Source organism: Muntiacus reevesi, chromosome 14, assembly GCF_963930625.1.
Source record: "Muntiacus reevesi chromosome 14, mMunRee1.1, whole genome shotgun sequence".
NCBI lineage: Eukaryota > Metazoa > Chordata > Mammalia > Artiodactyla > Cervidae > Muntiacus > Muntiacus reevesi.
In genome coordinates, this window is record NC_089262.1 from 53,673,093 (window position 1) to 53,691,316 (window position 18,224).

Here is an 18,224-nt window from a genome sequence, read left to right on the forward strand (position 1 = left end):
CTTATTACTTTTATCCACCTCTCGCTGTCCTTTTAAATGATTTTACATTTGAAAGCAGCTGCTGTCAAGGAAAAAAAAAAAACAGATTCAAAAAGCAGTCTGTTTTTAAAAGGATTTTTAAAGCTGACATTGCACATGTCTGCTCCAAACCACACCATGACAGATGCAAGAATTATGATTTTTAAATTATTTAAAGAATTTTTAAGTGTATTATACAGAGAAAAATTATTTCATGTATAATAGTGTATCTGTAGCTCTTGCTGATCTCATGTAAACAATTGATCACATATGAGAGTCTTTAAACATAGAAATCTATTTAAAACTGCAAAACTGTTCAAAATCCAACCAGTATTAGAAATAATATTATAATCAAATATATACCACCTCAACCTATTGCTTTCTCTGCACTCATTTATGGTTAGTCTTCCATTCTGTCAGACTCTAAGAGCTTCAACAGAAAAATGTCTTAATTTACAATGCAACAAAAACCATATATGAAAAGTATTTAAATTTTGTAAATACACAATAATCCTAATACCTTCATACAGTGCATATGGGCAACTAATTTCCTTTCAGTCCAATGGTGTCTTTTTCAGCTTCTTGGAGAATGAAGTAATCCAGTTAGGAAATGGTGTAGTAACATATACAATTACCCTCCAATGTAAAATTGAATATTATCACATTTTGTTCTAATTGAAATTGAAGCATGATGTCTGCATATCAGCATAGTGTTAAATCTTATAGGGCATGCTGGATTTAGCTCAGATCGTAAAAATACTTAACATTTTACATTGTTAATAAAATCTTTTTAGTTAAGCTAAGCTTGTCTCATTTTAGATAACTATGCAGATAAGACTTTTCCAACGTGTACTTGGTGTCTTGTCTTATGCTTAGAATCTTACAAGCAGGACACATTAAGCAATACTCTATTCTAGAAAGAAGGAAGCCACATGCTTTGTTTTTCTGCTCACAGCTTTGTTGTGCTCTTCCTCCACTAAACTTGTAACATGGTACAGATTTTGTTATATTTTCCCTTGTTCTTCCTTTGGCCCATTTCCCAGACAGAATTTCCCATGGGTTGAAAGATCAAGCCTTTGAACTTCTTTTCTTGTTTTCCATAGTCTGAAAATTCCTAAGGTCAGACCAGAGGCACCAGAATCCAGCACAATAAAAGGATGAGCTATCCGTGGTTTATCCAAGACACGCATTTAATACCAACCGTATAATTTCTCAGCATTTGTGTTCATAGGCATTTATATGTCCACCAACACTTTGACCTAAAAAACTAAATATACCCAAGTTTTTAGTAGCTTCAGTGAAGAGGGAGAGAGGTGGAGACGAACTACTGGAATAACTATCATATTAGGTTGAATTATATGAAAATGCTGATATTTGACTGTTTTTGACCTAAAAATGGCAACTTCATATAGTTCAACCTAATATCTGCTGTTGTGGAAATTATCGTTGGAATTGTCTTCTAGTTTTTTTGATTGAAAGTGAAAGGATTGAAGAGTTGGAAGAGATCTCAAAACACTACGCATGTCTCTATTTAGATCACACCAGCTGGTTACTGGCCTTATTCTCGGAGTTCAGAGATGTGTTCCAATGAGCTGGCAACTGATACATGGTTATAAGTATGACTAGCTTCATGTCAAAACATACCCCTGAAAGTTATACCAGTAAAATCACACTTTTCTAAATCAAATACTTACAAAACAGTTGTCAGAATATGCTATTGAAAGACTCCTAGGGTGACTGCTCCTTTGCAAAACAGGTAACCACGCCCAAATTTACATGGTCTGCAAACACCAATTTTCACACATCTGGTTTGATTCAAGCTTAATATCCTTTCCTGAATGCGGTTCCTTTTCATCTCCTGAAGTTTAATTCACTTCAGGTCCATTGTTTTAGAAATTACGAAGGAGCCTACTCTGGCATGCTCTCAGCTGCCATCTCTGCCCTCTCCCCCCTTCTACCATATTGAACCCTTAGCTTCAATTTGTTCCTACTAATCCATGTACAGTTATTAACAGAGAAGCCCAGTCTGGGTGTTCAGCACCGTCTTCTAAATGCCTGACCTAAATCACTTCTGCTTGGCTAATCTGTGCTCACTCTCGCCTTAGTCTCAGTGTGAAAGTAACACCTTCCGTGCAATTGTCCTTTGTACAACTGAAGACTGTTAATAAATTCAGGTCTCACCTCCATGTCTGGGGAGGGCTATAGTCGCTACTCATGGAGATGGGGATTTGTCTAATTCCCCAGCTAGGCTTTCCATAGCTAAGATAAATAAATTCAGTCACCTTATCTTTTATTCATAGTGCCTGTTACCCAGCCTTGGATCAATTTTGTAGTTCCTGTGGACATACTCCAAGATTTATAGATCTTCTTTCACTATAGCAGGTCCTAAAATTAAATATAGCGCTCAAAGTCCCCATAACCTACCCTGGCTCAGAGTTGCAGTGGGTAATTCACCATCTCCTATTAGGTATGCTAGTGCATCTTGTTAGGAGCTGACCCCACTCCCCCATTACCTACCAAAGGACTTTCTCAGGTGTAGTTCCATGAGATAATTGTCTCTGCTTCCTGCTGGTAATTTGCTTTCAGATTAGCAATAACACTGAGCTGATCTCTAGGGATAAGGAGAGCCCATTGAACTCATTTGTTGCATGTGTACATGTGCTTGAAACAAAAAGGGATGTAAAGTTTCTCTGGCACACAGTCACCGGTTTTACCACCCTATTTTTAATACCTTGTGTTGATTTTTTTTTTTTTTTTCAGATTACAGAGATAATGCATGTTCTTTGTGGGAAATCTGAAAAATACCACCAAATACAAAGAAAATAAAAATCACTTGAATCCCACCACAATCACATTGTTTAAGACCACATTTCCAGGCTTTGAATCAGCCATTGGCTGGGCCCAAAGGCACTTTTGGTTGAGGTATATGAATAAAGACCCACAGTAGGCGCCACTTTTAAATATCAGTCCACTTCTGTTTTTTGCACATGTCTAGGAACAGATTCAGTGCACACTTCTGATTGTGCCATTGTTTAAGGGTACAAAGAAAGACTTTAAAAGTATCACAGCCCTGATGCCTCCTCTAATGAAAGCTCTTGGGGGAATTTCCTGCCAGATCATATTGTTCCTCAGTGCTCCTGCAAGTTTGGATACTTAACTGTTTGGCAATACTGCCACCTACTGGAATCTAAGCTTTATGCAGAGCATAAAAGCATCTAATTAATTTTAGCCAGCCAACAAATTGGCCAAATTAGCAATGATCCCATGTGGGATTTCAGCCTCTGGAAGTCTCAAAATTGAAAGAATTAAGGATATCCATCCATAATAACTTTTCACCCACATACACACATACCTTAGCAATGTCTACCATTTCTTTAGGTTCTAGAACGTCACCAAATGCAAAATGCTCAACTTTCAGGTAACTAAAGAAAGAATGAGAAATGGTCCAGAATAAACCATTAATATTAAATATAAAGCCAAGTTATAAACCCAAGAACATAGAACTGAGTACATTAAAAAGATGTCATTTCAAATCTATGAGAAAAGGTTGGTTTATTAAGTACATTATATTGAGAGAAATGGTTAGCCATCTGTTGAGGGATATATTAGATCCATACCTCAAAACTGTCATCAAAATAAATTCTAAGTGAAGTAAATATTTAAATGTTAAAGCACATAAATAAACTGGAAGTATTGATGAATATGATGTAATTTTAGTGTATGTGGGTGGTAGGAGGGGAGCTTTTCTAAGTGTTATAGGTAAGCAAGAAACACCAAAGGAAAAGATGGATGGGTTTGACCAATTAAAAATGCAAAATTCCTATAAAGTTAAATAAAGTTAAAAGAAACCAAATCAGATTAAGAGAAAGCAAAATTTTAAATATATGCAACAAAGAGTACAGATGTCTAATAAATATCAAGAGCTTAAATTCCACTACCTTTGGCAAGTTTTCATGATCTACAACTCCCTCCCCAGCCAAGTGTTCCCATTTTTTTCTTTTTCTTATTATACGTTTTTCATTATTGCTTGTTTAACTGTCTGTCCCCACTAAACTGAAGTTCCAGAAGGCATCAACAATGTTTATTTTGCTTATTCTTATATCCTCAGCACAGTGCTAAACACAAAAGCAAATAGTGAAAACATATTTATGGAATGAGTGAATAATGAATGCATGAATAAATGACATTTTATGACTCAAAAAGAATCAAATTTTCTAGTAGGAAATTGAGCCAAGCACACAAACTGGCAATGTACCATAAATTAAAATAATGCACTAATAATATGAAAACATTTGAATAGACTAGTAATCAAAAATGTAAGCTATTATGATATACTCTTTTTTAATGTATCAGAAAGGCAAGAATATAAAGAATGAATGTTTCCAGGGACAGCAAGGAAATCTGGAAGTGAACATCCTCTTATAGAGCAACATGTATGTAAACTGATTCCACCTTTCTGAAAAATAATTGGGCAATATATTTTTCGCCTATACCAAGTAATTCCACTATAGGGTAATTCTCCTGGAAAAGGTCAGAAAAAATGACCTAAGATACAGTCATTCATTATTCAATCAAAAAATATGCAAGAAAGAATACTTAGAATTGGAAGAATGGGAAAAACTGTAAATAAACCCACAGAATAAGATTGGTTAAATATGGTATATCCTATCAATGGAATACTGTGCACCAATTAAGAGTAAGCACCATACATATATTTATGGAATTATATTGTTAAATGAAAACAGAGAAGAATATCTATAGGATCATCCCATTTTAAAAATATACTTACATATATGTGTGCATTAAAGAGTCTGAAAAGATATTTGATAAAATATTAACAGCATTTATCTCTGGGAGGTGAGATCTGGAGCAACTATATATATATAAATTTTTTTTTTTTTTGCATATCTGTAATTTCTGACTTTTCCACAATGAGCATGTAGTAACTGTATAATTTTTTCAGGGAATAAATAATAATGTTCACAATATATATTAAAAACATATTCTAAAACAGTGTGTATAGTATGACACAATATTTGTAAAAAAAAAAGAAAATATATATAAATATATCTATGTATGTATATATATTGCTATATATGCATAAAAAGCTAGAAGGACATACACTAAAATGTTAATAGTAGTTATTTATGGGTAGTGGGATTATGGGTGATTATTTTTTCTTTTCGCTTTTCTGTGTTTTCTAATTTTTCTACAATGAATATGTATTACTTGTGTAATAAAAACTAATAATTAAAGTTAAAAAAAAAGGATGAAAAAGTGAGAGACTTTGTGATTCACCACTTGCAGTGATCCTACCCACCCCCTCACCCCACCCCGTGACGTGTTCCTGTCATCGGAATGTAGGCAGTGGAGACATGGAGAGGAAATAACAGGGCACCGCAACGTTCGAAGAGAAGAGAGACAGGCAGACAAAGTTGGATGGGCAGGAAAGAGAGAAGAAGAAGAAAAGAAGAACAGAAGGGGGGAATTCAGTGAAAGTGAGTTAAATAATTTTATTTTCCAATAAAAGGAGATGATACACATCTGAAATTTTTCAAAAGGCAAACTATTGAGTTCAGCTAGTTGTCAAGGATTGTGCAGTATATCCTAGAGCTACAGACTTTTGTCTGAATATCGGATGGGCTGCAACAAAGTACCCCCAGCTATGGCTAGCTATTCCAATACCTGCTTTCTAGAGATCCCAAATTTCAGGAAGACACTGGCCACTTAAATACTTCATTTCCCAGGCTCCCTTGGTTATGGGTGTGGCAGTACAACTGAATTTTGGTCAATAGCTTCTGAGTGAAATTGCACAATTCTCTAGACCAGAATACTGGAGTGGATAGCCTTTCCCTTCTCCAGGGTGTCTTCCCAGCCTAGGGATCGAACCCAGGGTCTTCCACAATGCAGGTGGATTCTTTACCAGCTGAGCCACAAGGGAAGCCCAAGAATACTGGAGTGGGTTGCCTATCCCTTCTCCAGTGGATCTTCTCAATCAAACCGGAGTCTCCTGCATTGCAGGCAGATTCTTCACCAACTGAGTTATGAGGGAAGCCAATTTGAAAGTGAAAGTAGAAAGTGAAAGAAAGTGAAGTCGTTCAGTCGTGTCCGACTCTTTGTGACCCTGTTGCCTGTAGCCTACCAGGCTCCTCTGTCCATGGGATTCTCCAGGCAAGAATACTGGAGTGGGTTACCATTTCCTTCTCCAGGGGATCTTCCCAACCCAGGGATCGAACCCGGGTCTCCCGCATTGGAGGCAGACACTTTAACCTCTAAGCCACCAGGGAAGCAATAAGGGGCATGTCTCCCTTCCCACTAAGCTGCGAGGAAAGCATGAGAGCGGAAGCTGAAACAACTGTCTTGGATCCAGAGTTGGACACCATGTGACAATGACAAAAGACCTTTAGCAGAGATTACCTATCTCACACTGTTATCTGCTTAACTCATTGATTGATTTCTAACTCATTGAAGGCATTAGTAACATGAATCTTTGTCTAGAAGAACTTGCTCACTAAATTAGTTACCTTCTGTAAGCCTCAGTTTCCTGAGAGCGAAATGGAAATAATATATCAATATTACAAAAGGTTCAACCAAATAACTGTCCAATTATTTCCTTATAATTAAAGCTCTTTTATGAGAAAAGTCAAACCAATCAAACATTGCATGATACTGTGTTACAGAACAGCAGACAAAGGGAAATCTTTGAAATAAATAGTGCTTTTCAGCCAAATGGTCAATTGATTTCCATTTGCTGAAAAATTAAGCTTCACTCTTACCTCATTCCAAGTTGATTATTGATCTAAAAGTAAAAGACCCTGTAACAACTTGGAGGGGTGAGATGTGGAGGGAAATAGGAGGCAGGTTCAAGAGGGAGGAGCCATATGTAAACTTATGTCTGATTTATGTTGATATTTGTCAGAAAACAACAAAATCCTGTAAAGTAATTATCCTTTAATTAAAAAATAAATTAATTTTAAAAAAATAAAGCTTCCAGAATATAGGATAATATCTTCATGCCCACAGAGTTGTGAACTAGTTCCTAGCAAAATGCAAACTATGTTGGAAAACCGTTTAACATTATCTGCTATTATGGGACATACATGTACCCTGTGATCCAATAGTTTCACTCCTAGGAGACACTCAAGAGAAATATATGTGTCTGTATTCAAAAATGGTTAAAAGAATATCCATAGTGGCTTTGTCTGTAATAGCCAAAACCCATAAACAATTCAGCAAAAGAATCCATCAGCAGAAGAATGGAAAAATGAATTGTATTACACTGATACAATTGAATACTATACAGCAAAAAAAGAAATGACCTTCATTATAGCTATTCATAAGCAGATGAAAGAATAAAACCATTGTAGTGCTGAATGAACAAATAAATCTAGGTTTAAAAGTGCATACTGCCATTAGCAGCCAACATTCATAGAAGCTGAGTGATGGATGCTGTGGTTCAGTAAAACAAATGTAGGCAGGCACCACAGTATCTACTACAGTTCATCCTCTGCACTGCTAAGATCCAGTTGCTTCTCACACTGATCTATGCCATGCAGTTTTAGCTTCTTCTGTATTCTGTTGTCACAACTCACATATACAAAAGGAGATACAGTGCACAAAGCATAGCCCCCACTTATGCAGTTGGTCCCAATTTTTATGTAGCAGCTGCTGATGACCTCTCTTCTCAACCTCCCATTCTAGATTTCCTTCATCCTAGTCTGGCACTTCTGAAGTGCCTGGTATGATGAACCAGACCCTCACTTCTAGTGGTCTGAGACTCTGGTGACCCTTCAGTAGAGTATGGTTGCTGTACTTGCCCATTTATAGGTAATCCTGAAAAACCCATGAGCATCCAGAGGTGACCTAATCATCTAAGGGTCAAACATGTTCCTCTGGGCCTCATTGTGTTACAGTAGCCCTCTTTTCTCATGATGATTAGGGCCAATAATCTCTGTCTCCTTTATTCACCTAGTAGTTTCCTGGCATGAGGAACCTAAATTGACCAGGTAGCAGTGGTAGCTTCAAGTTTTGTGGGACTCTGCCCTGTGACCCAGAACCCCTAGACACTGATTCTAGACCCCCCAAATATTAGATTGTGAAGAGGTAATTACTGTTTTGGACTGTGAGCCTTATATTATTAAACTTTATTAATCAAACTAGGAACCATGACAATCAACACATTTTTGCCAATGAGAAATAAGTTTGCCTATGCTTGAGGCATAAAAATCCTTGCTGTGGGATTCAACGACCTCTTGGAAAGCATTTTCTGCCTTCTCCTGGTTGTGGAAGTGTTTTCCCTGCAAAAAGTTGTTGAGATGCTTGAAGAAGTGACAGTCAGCTGGTGAGAGGTCCAGTCAGTATGATGGATGAAGCAAAACTTTGCAGCCCAATTTGGCCAAAGCAGAAATGACACTCAGCTGGGGATGTGTCTGGTAGAGAAAGTCTGATGCTATAAAGAACAATATTACATAGAAACCTGGAATATTGGGTCCACGAACCAAGGTAAATTGCACGTGGTCAAGCAGGAGATGGCAAGAGTGAACATTGACATCTTAGGAATTGGTGAACTAAAATGGATGAGAATGGGTGAATTTAATTCAAATGACCATTATATCTACTACTGTGGGCATGAATCCCTTAGAAGAAATGGACTAGCCCGCATAGTCAACAAAAGAGTCGGAAACACAGTACATAGGTGCAATCCCAAAAACAACAGAATGATCTCAGTTCATTTCCAAGGTAAAGTACTCAACATCACAGTAATCCAAGTCTATGCCCAAATCATTTATGCTGAAGAAACTGAAGTTGGATGGTTCCATGAGGGTCTACAAAACCTTCTAGAACTAACACCAAAAAAAAAAAAAAAGTCCTTTTCATCATAGGGGATTGGAATGCAAATGTAAAAAGTAAAAAGATACCTGGAGTAACAGGCAAGTTTGACCTTGGAGTACGAAATGAGGTAGGGCAATGGCTAACAGAGTTTTGTTCAGAGAACACACTGATCATAGTGAACACCCTCCTCCAACAACACAAGAGACGACTCTACACATGGACATCACCAGATGATCGATACAAAAATAAGATTGATTACATTCTTTGCAGCCGAAGATAGAGAAGCTCTACACAGTCAGCAAAAAAAGACTGTAGCTGACTGTGGCTCAGATCATCAGCTCCTTATTACAAAATTCAGGCTTAAATTGAATAAAGTAGGCAAAATCACTTGGCCATTCAGATGTGACCTAAATCAAATCCCTTATGATTATACAGTGGAGCTGATAAACAGATTCTGGGGATTAGATCTGGTAGACAGAGTGCCTGAAGAACTGATGAGGGTTCATAACATTGTACAGGAGGTGGTGACCAAAACCATCTCAAAGAAAAAGAAGATAACGTTGTCTGATGAGACATTTACAATTTCTCATTTACAATTTCATTTACAATTTCTCATTTACAAATAAATGAGAAAAGAAAAGAAGTGAAAGGCAAGGGAGAAAGGGAAAGATACACCAACTGAATGCTATAGAATGGGAAAGACTAGAGATCTCTTTGAGAAATTGGAGATGTCAAGGGAACATTTCACACAAGGATGGGCACAATAAAGGACAGAAATGGCAAGTACCTAGCAGAAGCAGAAAAGATTAAGAAGAGGTAGTAAGAATATACAGAAAAACTAAAAAAGAAAAGTCTTAATGACCCAGATAACCACAGTGGTGTGGTCACTCACCTAGAGCCAGACATTCTGGAGTGTGAAGTTAAGTGGGTCTTAGGAAGCATTACCAGGAGAAGGCAATGGCAACTCACTCCAGTACTCTTGCCTGGAAAATTCCATGGGTGGAGGAGTAGGCTGCAGTCCATGGTGTCGTTAAGAGTCAGACACGCCTGAACAACTTCACTTTCATTTTCACTTTCATGCATTGGAGCAGGAAACGGCAACCCATTCTAGTGTTCTTGCCTGGAGAATCCCAGGGACGGAGGAGTCTGGTGGGCTGCCGACCATGGGGTCGCACAGAGTCGGACACGACTGAAGTGACTTAGCAGCAGCAGCAGGAAGCAATACCAGGAACAAAGCTAGTGGAGGTGATGGAATTTCAACAGAGCTATTTCAAATCCCAAAATATGATGCTGTTAAAGTGCTGCAATCAATTATGTCAGCAAATTTGGAAAACTCAGCAGTGGCCACAGGACTGGAAAAGGTCAGTTTTCATTCCAATCCCAAAGAAGGGCAATGCCAAAGAATGTTTAAACTACTGTACAGTTGTGCTTATTTCACATGCTAGTAAGGGTATGCTCAAAATCCTTCACGTTAGACTTCAACAGTATATAAACTGAGAACTTCCAGATGTACAAGCTGGGTTTAGAAAAGACACAGGAACCAGAGATCAAATTGCCAACATCCATTGGATCATAGAGAAAACAAGGAAATTCCAGAAAAAACATGTACTTCTTCATTGACTAAGTAAAAGCCTTTGACTGTGTGGATCACAACAAACTGTGAAAAATTCTTAAAGAGATGGGAACACCAGACTACCTTACCCGCATTCTGCAAAACCTGTATGCAGGTCAATAAGCAACAACAGACTGGTTCAAAGTTGGGAAAGGAGTACGTCAAGGCTGCATATTGTCACCCTACTTACTTAATTTCTATGTAGAGCACATCATGCGAAATGCCCTGCTCAATGAATCACAAGCTGGAATCAAGATTGCCGGGAGAAATACCAACAACCTCAGATATTCAAGTAACACCACTCTAATAGCAGAAAGTGAAGAGTAACTGAAGAATCTCTTGACAAAGGTAAAAGAGGAGAGTAAAAAAGCTAGTTTAAAACTCAACATTCAAAAAATTAAGATCATGGCATCTGATCCCATCACTCATGGCAAATAGATGGGGGAAAAGTGGAAACAATGACAGATTTTCTTTTCTTGGGCTCCAAAACCATTGTGGGTGGTGACTGCAGCCATGAAATTAGAAGACATTTGCTTCTTGGAAGAAAAGCTATGTCAGACCTAGACAGCATATTAAAAAGCAGAGACATTACTTTGCTGACAAAGGTCCATATAGTCAAAGCTATGGTTTTTCCAGCAGTCATGTACAGATGTGAGAGGTGAACCATAAAGAAGGTTGAGTGCTGAAGAACTGATGCTTTTGAACTGTAGTGCTGGAGAGGACTCTTGAGAGTTCCTTGGACTGCAGGAAGATCAAACCAGTCAATCCTAAAAGAAATCAACTGTGAATATTCACTGGAAGGACCGATGCTGAAACTGAAGCTCCAATACTTTGGTCACCTGATGCGAAGAGCCAACTCATTGGAAAGACCCTGATGCTGAGAAAGATTGAGGGTAGAAAAGGGCAACTGAGGATGAAATGATTGGATATCATCACTGACTTAAAGGACATGCATTTGAACAAACTCTGGGAGGTAGCAAGGGATAGGAAAGCTTTGCACGCTGCAGTTCATGGAGTCACAATCAATTGGACAAAACTTATCAGCTAAACAACAACAGCTATTTGTATTCGTGTGTGTTCAGGCATTGTATTTGTGACCCAGAACCAAAAGATGATGACTGAGTTAAGAAATACAGCGCACCTGAGTGTAGTAAACCGAATGCTGCAAGGTCTCCACTCCTTTATGAGACCATGCCACCACACTACTGGGATGGCAGCTTCTGTTTGGTGGAGTGTATGTAGGAAGAGTGGGTCCTAATCATGTCACTGATGCACCTCCTTTGCTATTAAGTGGAGCCTTTTTGTTGTTGTTCAGTTGCTAAGTTGTACAAACTCTTTGTGACCCCTTGAACTGTAGCATACCAGGCTCCTCTGTCCTCCATTATCTCCCAGAGCTTGCTCAAACTCATGTCCTTTGAATCAGTGATGCTATCTAACCATCTCATCCTCTGTCATCCCCTTCTCCTCCTGCCCCCAGTCTTTCCCAGCATCAGGGTCTTTTCCAATGAGTTGGCTCTTCACATCAGGTGGCCAAAGTATCACAGCTTCAGTTTCAGCATCAGTCCTTCCAGTGAATATTCAGGGTTGATCTCCTTTAGGATTGACTGGTTTGATCTCCTTGCAGTCCAAGGGAATCTCAAGAGTCCTCTGCTGCTGCTGCTGCTAAGTCACTTCAGTTCTCTAAAGCACTACAATTCAAAAGCATCAGATCTGCGCACTCAGCCTTCTTTATGGCCTAACTCTCACATCCATACATGACTAGTGGAAAAGCCATAGCTTTGACTATAGGGACCTTTGTCAGCAAAGCGATGGCACTGCTTTTTAATACACTGTCTATGTTTGTCATAGATTTGCTTCCAAGAAGCAAGTGTCTTTTAATTTCATGGCTGCAGTTACCATCCTCAGTGATTTTGGAGCTCAAGAAAATAGTCTGTAACCGCTTCCACTTTTTCCCCTTCGGTTTGCCATTTGGGACCTTTGATCTGAGACAATGTTACATAGGATTCCATATGGGTAGGTCAGACACTCTGTGAGTCCATGAGTACATGTACTGGCTGCAGCCTTGCAGCTGGTAATGGCAAACCCACATCCAGAAACCAAGTTTGCCCTGGTCAGGTGGATGTAGTCAACTCATCCCCAAGCAGCAGGTGTTCTCCCCAAGGAATGCTATTGGATCAAGAGCACAGGGTCAATCTTTGTCACCAACAGGACATTCATCAGTGGTAATAAATAAGCTAGTCTTGGAGAGAAAAGCTTGAATTTGTTTCCTATTGATATAATAAATGACCACAAATTAGTGGCTTAAAACAGTCTAAAATCAAGAGGTCAGCAGGTCTGCATTCTTTCTGGAGGCTGTAAGGGAGACTGTTTCCTTTCTTTTTCTAGTTTCTCCAGGCCCTGGGCATTCCTTGCTCATGGCCCCTTTTCCATGTTCAAGTCAAAAATGTAACATCTTCAACACTCTGTCTCTGTCTCTGACCATGACTCCTACTTCCAACGTCACATATCCTCTCTCAACTTTTATTCTTCTGGCTCCCTCTTACAGGAAATCTTGTGTTTACATTAGGCTCACCCACATAACCCAGCATAATTTTCCCATCTTAAGATCCTTAATATAATCATATCTGCAAATCCCATTTTGCCAAATAAACTAGCATATTAATAGGTTCCAGAGATTTGGATTTGAACATCTTTCAGTTCAGTTCAGTTCAGTCACTCAGTCCACGGGCCTCAACACGCCAGTCCTCCCTGTCCATCACAACTCCTGGAGTTTAGCCAAACTCATGTCCATTGAGTCAGTGATATCATCCAACCATCTCATCCTCTGTTGTTCCCTTCTCCTCCTGCCTTCAATATTTCCCAGCATCAGGGTCTTTTCCAATGAGTCACCTCTTTGCATCAGGGTGGCCAAAGTATTGGAGTTTCAGCTTCAACATCAGTCCTTCCAACACTCAGCACTGATCTCCTTTAGGGTGGACTGGTTGGATCTCCTTGCAGTCCAAGGGACTCTCAAAAGTCTTCCCCAACACCACAGTTCAAAAGCATCAGTTCTTCAGTGCTCAGCTTTCTTTATAGTCCAACTCTCACATCCATACATGACTACTGGAAAAACCATAGCCTATTGGAAAAGACCCTGATGCTGGGAGGGATTGGGGGCTAGGAGGAGAAGGGGACAACAGAGGATGAGATGGCTGGATGGCATCACTGACTTGATGGGCATGAGTTTGAGTAAGCTACAGGAGTTGGTGATGGAAAGGGAGGCCTGGAGTGCTGCAATCCATGGGGTAGCAAAGAGTCAGACATGACTGAGTGACTGAACTGACTGACTGACTGACTAGACAGGCCTTTGTTAGCAAAGTAATGTCTCTGCTTTTTAATATGCTGTCTAGGTTGGTCATTACTTTCCTTCTGAGGAATAAGCATCTTTTAATTTCATGGCTGCAGTCACCATCCACAGTGATTTTGGAGCCCAAAAAATAAAGTCAGATGTTTTTCTATTTGCCATGAAGTGATGGGACCAGATGCCATGATCTTAGTTTTCTGAATGTTGAGCTTTAAGCCAGCTTTTTCACTCTCCTCTTTCACTTTCATCAAGAGGCTCTTTAGTTCTTCTTCACTTTCTGCCAGAAGGGTGGTGTCATCTGCATATCTGAGGTTATTGACATTTCTCCTGGCAATCTTGATTCCAGCTTGTGCTTCATCCAGAGAACATCTTTGGGGAGCTGCTATTCTGTCTACCATGAAACCAATGTTGTTAGACCCATTTATAGCCTCCATCTCTTCCAGGAGATGCCTTCTGAATACTGTACCATTCTCTGCTGCCAATAGCATGCCCTCGCTCTAGAATCCTAAGCATCCATGCCTTGACTCTCTTATTGGAGTTTGCCAGAGTCTCTATACCATCCTTTTTACCCAGATGGCCTTTACCAGTTATGGCCTAAGTGACAAAGCTGCTTAGGCTGAAGCCTAAACCCACTGCAAAGCCCCTTCCTGCTCTGGAACCCAATTAAAGTTAGATCTCTTAACATTATCCAGTAAATGGATCAAGTGTGAAATCACCAAGTGTGAAATACACTGCTTCCAAGGCCTGATGAGGCCAACCAAGCCTGACATTTCTTTCTCAGGGGTAGAAGATGCAAGGGACAATAACTTGTTGTCACTTGGGATGGATATCCCAGCATCTCCTGTCCACAGGACTCCTAAAAAGTCACTGATGTGCAGGCCTCTTAATCTTGGTAAGTCTTACCTCCCACCCTGTGAAGTTCATGTGTCTTACCAAGGCATTCAGAGTACTCAGCACTTTTTCTCACTGAGTAAAGGTAACATGATGGCATCAACTGAGTGGGCAAATGCAATCTTCTCTAGAAAGAATGCTCAGACCAACAGGATCAGACTATGCTGTTGTGAGATGTGGTGAGGCCTTCTAGGGATAGAGAAGCCTGGTTTCAAAAGCCATCTGTGGACATGGATTTATGCTAAACCTTGGGTACCCAACCACTCGATGATTAAAGTAAATATTATAAATGAGAACATAGAGTGCTATAGATGTGGAAAGTCTATTAGAGGTAGAGAAACCAGATTCTAAAAGGTCATCTGAGGACACAGAGTTGGACTATACCCCAGTTCACAGCTGCTAAGTAATAATACTTTTGTGAGTAATAGAGTTCTATTGTCTATGTTCTCGTTGTTAGATAACAGCCCATAACAATATGATATAACTTATAATAGTGCATATGTACTTCAGTTTGCTTAATGGTTGGCATGTTAGGGATTACTCTTCACTAGCCCCACAAAAAAGCCTCTGCTGGGGACTTTCAAGGATAATTCATTTGTTGTAGGGAAGACAAAAGTAGTAATTCTCACTGGGAAGTCACAGTGTCTCTGGAATCCTGATCCCTCTTCAGACTTCCTATACCTTTTCCACGGCTCTCCTAATTGCTATTTCTCCCAAGTGAGGGAAACTGCTTGTGGCTCAGTGGCAAAGAATCTGCCTACTAATGCAGGGGACATAAGAGACATAGGTTCAATCCCTGGGTTGGGAAGATCCCCTGGAGAAGGAAATGATCACCCTCTCCAGTACTCTTGCCTGACAAATCCCAGGAACAAAGAAGCATAGTGGGCTATAGTCTGTGGGGTCACAAAGAGTGAGACATGACTTAGCAACTGAACAGCAAAGAAAACCACGGGAGTCAGCACAACCCCTCCTACTTATATCCTGTCCAAATTCATGAGGTGAAGGTCTTAGAAATCGCACTGCTACAACACCCCCGATGCAGTGTTCCACCTACCATCAGGGCAGGAACGTCACTGCTGTCTGTCTGGTGAGTAATCGCATCCTTAGAGTCAGTTTCCTAGGACTACTTCTAGGACCCAAAGTCTTCAGGTAGGTTTCAAAGAAATGGATCCTAAAATAAGGATTTGTGCACATATGACATTTTTTTGAGGGGTGGGGTGGGTATCTCAGCATCTCCCCAGACCACTGGACTCCTAAAGCATTTGATTGAAAGCTCTTTGGGAAAAATCTAAGAGGGCGAGAAGGAAGCAGGACAGGAAAGGGGGAAGTAAGGACATTGCCTCAGGTAAAATCGAGGCTGTCGGGCGTGGGAGACAGACGGTCTGGAGTTTGATCTGCATTGCCTAATGGTGCCCTCTGAAGGAAGAAGTCCAGCTTCTTCCCGTCATATTCCTCAGTCGTTGGTGTGGGCCTCCTGACAAGAGAATCGTGCAGAGTAACCCCTGGAGAAAGGTAGGTGATAGCTGAGGACAGTTCTCTGACCATCAGCAGCCACTGGAGGAAGGTGCAATCAGGCAAGGCGATCGGGAAAGGCAACTGGGCAAGGTATCATGTCTTCCAGAGTCACCTTTCACTGGGGTCTTACACGATTTCCCTGTTTAAAATAGGAAACTCGGCACTCTTCAGCTTCCTTCCTTGGTTTATTCTCCTCCAGAGAGCTTATCAGCTTCTAATATTTACTTATTTTTACTCATATCTTCCTTGTAAAATGTAAGCTTCATGAGGACAGGGTTTATTGTCTGATGTTGATCACGATGTGCCAGAAGAGCCATCCCTGAATAACTATTTTGAATAAATGGTTTGTTAATATTACTGTCTTGTCATCTGGCATATCAAACAAAAGGATATCTTTCCAGTTAATAAAACAATCATTTCTCCACCCTGGGTTTTCCTCAGAGAATTTTACTCTCTAATTGGCAACTACCATTTTCCCATCAACAGTGAGGCTGAGATTGCCCCAGAGATTTATTTAACTATGTGTTTTTCTAAGTTTTTTAAGTTCTGTCTTCATCAATACATGTCAGGAAAAAATAATGAAAAACAATAAATTAATATAGGTATTAAAAATAGCATTATTATGTTACAAGCTTACAGTGGTTGGGACTCAGCTGTTACTTTCTGATTCTGTAAGAGAAACTTTTACATGAAAGAAATTTCCACAAAACTCCACAGGGTGAAAGTCTCCATGATATTACTCGGTGTAGGAAACAACTTGGTGGAGAGTGCTCCAAGGTTTGGCTTTAGAGTATATGGTTTTTATTCTAGCTTCTTCCTGCATGACCACAGAAGTTTACTTACTTCTCATTCTACACGATCCCAGTTCACCATGTTTTGGTCACCTCACCTGTAAGGTGAAATTATGTGCCTCAGGAAAAGCCTTCACAAACACATTCACTGCATATGACAGGGAAGACAGAAAAGGCAAAGGAGAAAAGAAAAGATATACCCATCTGACTGCAGAGTTCCAAAGAATAACAAGAAAGGCTTCCTCAGTGATAAATGAAAAGAAATAGAGGAAAACAATAGAATGGAAAAGACTAGAGGTCTCTTCAAGAAAATTAGAGATACCAAGGGAACATTTCATGCAAAGATGGGCACAATGAAGGACAGAAATGATATGGACCTAACAGAAGCCAAAGATATTAAGAAGAGGTGGCAAGAATACACAGAAAAACTATACAAAATAGATTTTCATGACCCAGATAACCATGACAGTATGATCACTTGCCTAGAGCCAGACATCCTGGAGTGCAAAGTCAAGTGGGCCTTAGGAAGCATCATTGTGAACAAAGCTAGTGGAGGTGATTGAATTCCAGTTGAGCTATTTCAAATCCTGAAAGATGATGCTGTGAAAGTGCTGCACTCAATATGCCAGAAAATTTGGAAAACTCGGCAGTGGCCACAGGACTGAAAAAGGTCAGTTTTCATTCCAATCCCTAAGAAAGGCAATGCCAAAGAATGCTCAAACTTCTGCACAATTGCACTCATCTCACACGCTAGCAAAGTAATGCTCAAAATTCTCCAAGCCAGGCTTCAACAGTACATGAACCATGAACTTCCAGATGTTCAAGCTGGATTTTAAAAAGGCAGAGGAACCAGAGATCAAGTTGCCAACATCCACTGGATCATAGAAAAAACAAGAGAGTTTCAGAAAAACATCTACTTCTGCTTTATTGACTACACCAAAGCCTTTGATTGTGTGGATCACTACAAACTGTGGAAATTTCTTAAAGAGATGGGAATACCAGACCACTTTATCTGCCTCCTGAGAAATATGTACACAGGTCAAGAAGCAACAATTGGAACCAGACATGGGAAAATGGACCGGTTCTAAATCGGGAAAGGAGTATGTCACGGCTGTATATCGTCACCCTGCTTATTTAACTTATATGCAGAGTACATCATGAAAAATGCCAGGCTGGATGAAGTACAAGCTAGAATCAAGATTGCCAAGAGAAATATCAATAA